Source organism: Lactuca saligna, chromosome 8, assembly GCF_052625555.1.
Source record: "Lactuca saligna cultivar CGN05327 chromosome 8, ASM5262555v1, whole genome shotgun sequence".
Lineage (NCBI taxonomy): Eukaryota > Viridiplantae > Streptophyta > Magnoliopsida > Asterales > Asteraceae > Lactuca > Lactuca saligna.
This window is the reverse complement of record NC_136424.1, coordinates 213,357,337-213,359,731: the sequence shown is the minus strand read 5'-3', so window position 1 is coordinate 213,359,731 and position 2,395 is coordinate 213,357,337. Positions and strand designations below refer to the sequence as shown.

The 2,395-nt window shown below is 38.0% G+C and overlaps 1 long non-coding RNA gene across 1 annotated transcript; it reads left to right on the top strand.

Moving 5' to 3' along the window:
- Positions 1–442: 442 nt before the first annotated feature.
- LOC145008878 (uncharacterized) lies at positions 443–1,582 on the top strand. The gene is made up of 3 exons (XR_013663684.1): positions 443–587; positions 792–860; positions 1,472–1,582. It is a non-coding gene; the product is annotated as an uncharacterized LOC145008878 (long non-coding RNA).
- Positions 1,583–2,395: the final 813 nt, after the last annotated feature.

The following is a 2,395-nucleotide window of genomic DNA, read 5'->3' as shown; positions in this document are numbered from 1 at the left end:
GATCTCATTAATAGGAAATCAACGGTAAAAAGACAGACAAAAACAGAGTCCGTATGTAGAAGTTATTAATTTTACGCAGACGTTTAACAGTATAATCTCCTTGTACTGTTAAATTTAAGATCGGTCGAGAATTAGCTGACGGTGTCAAAATGAAAGTTGTAGATCTTATTATTACCTACGCGTGGATATAAAGAACGTCAAAAACGGAGGTCGTATGTGAAAGTTACGGATTTTAGAAGTCGGAAGTGTGCTGTGCGAAAATGGGTGATGTGGCACAATCTTGGCCATTGCTTTCTCCCCAAGGCTTGCCACCAGATGGTGACATGTGGCACCAAGTTCAGCCACATTTCACCCTATAAATACCACCTCTCCCACCCTCATTTTCTTCACACCTTTCCCATTCTTTCTTCTCTTTACTCTCTCTCTCTCTCTAGAACCTCTCTCTAGCCCCGAAATCCCCCGAAAAGCCTAGGGAACCTCCCTAGCACGAGGCGGAAGCCCCGGAGTGCTCGAAGGCTCCGAGAAGAAGAGCTTTTCGGCTCGGGAACGCTGCTCCAAGCAAAGCCCGGTTTTCTATAAAACCCGTTGTAAGTGAGCTACGCCTATGCTATTTTTAATATAACTTTTATTTAATTATAGTAACGTTATTAGGAACTTATAATAAATACTTGGGCTATTATTATGGGTTATATAAGTATTTTTTTGACGCTTATATAATAATAATAATAATAGCTAGACTATTAATTAGTCTCGACGAATAATAAACTAAACTCTAGTGGTAATAATACTAGGTTTCGTCGAAGAAAAATTCTTTTTAAGAAGCGAAGCGCTGTCTGAGTTCGGAATCACCACCTTTTCCGGTGAGTGCATAGTTACCTTCAACTTACACATAGATATGAAGTATTTTATATAAATTACGTGCTATGTGTGCATATTATCTGAATACTTGCTATCTATGCTAGATGAACGTTGTTATACATGTTTTCAATGATTTAAACTGTATATGTATTTTATATCTACGAAAATGTTGGGGTAAAACATGGGTAGATGTAATAGGTGATGTGTGATAAAATGATGAGAGGCCTCGATGTTGTTGTTGTTGATCCAGTCATCTAGCGGAGTATAGATGACGACCACGGACTCTTCTAGACAGTCCAGTGGAACACTAGCAGGTTCGCAACCTGTAGGTGTTGTGAACGATGTGTTCACCGGTGTACTCCATCCCCCACATGGTTGCCTATTAGGACATTTATTGCTGAGGAATCCCCTTAGCAGTAGTGTCCGTCCCGATGATAATCCTTAGGCTAGGTCCCTTATGATAGGTGTTTAGGGACGTAAAGTGAGGATAACGGGAACGGGTAATCGGGTTATTGTTGATTGATGAAATTAATAAATTTATTTATTGTGGGTTGAAAACCCTATGTGCTCACCAGGCTCCCAAGCCTGACCCACTCAGTTTTATGTATTACAGGTAGTGGCGCATGAGCATAGGTGTGATGTTTTGGACGAGGGATTACGGATATAGGCCTGTAGATATGAAATAATGTAGTAAGGCTTATATTGTACTGTTTATACTTTTGATCTGTACGAACATGACATCCCGAGTCTTTTAATGAATACATTTCTATGGAAAAGCTTTTGATAAATCTTTATCATATTATTGTTTTGGGACAAATTCCGCAAACCATTTATTAAAAGATAACTCTGATTTTGAAATAAAGTATAAACAAAACCGGTCCTTTCTGGCCGTGATTTTGGGGATGTCACACTTTATAAAAATCAGAGTACTTCATTTTATAAAAAGGTTGCGGAATTTGTTCCCAGAAAAACATGGTAAATACGTTATTAAAACATTTTCGAAGAAACGTATTTATTTCATTTTAAAACGTTTGGGACGTCATCGTTAATACATGAACATAAGCATAAACAGAACTTACAATTATTCACACTAGTGGTCTACATCTCTTTAAATCTCTCAGTGTAATGTCACTTCATATCAACACCTGTGATATAAATAAACTGAGTGGGTCAGGTTGGGAAACCTGGTGAGAACATAGGGATTTCAATCCCACAATGTTATACCATATATATAGTTTAAAATTCACAAAATATACAATTTCACCATACATATATATAAACAACTCTTATCCCACCCCGTCGATCCTTGCAACGAGGCTATCCATACTCTCGGACCTAAGATTAATCGTTTTACCTACTCCATACTCTCGGATCAGAAATGAACGAATTTACCAAATCCATACTCTCGGACTAGGGACGAATGACTAATCCATACTCTCGGATTAAAGATGAATGATTATGCCTAATCCATACTCTCGGACTAGGGACAATAGTTAATCCATACTCTCGGATTAACGAATGATTATGCCTAATCCAT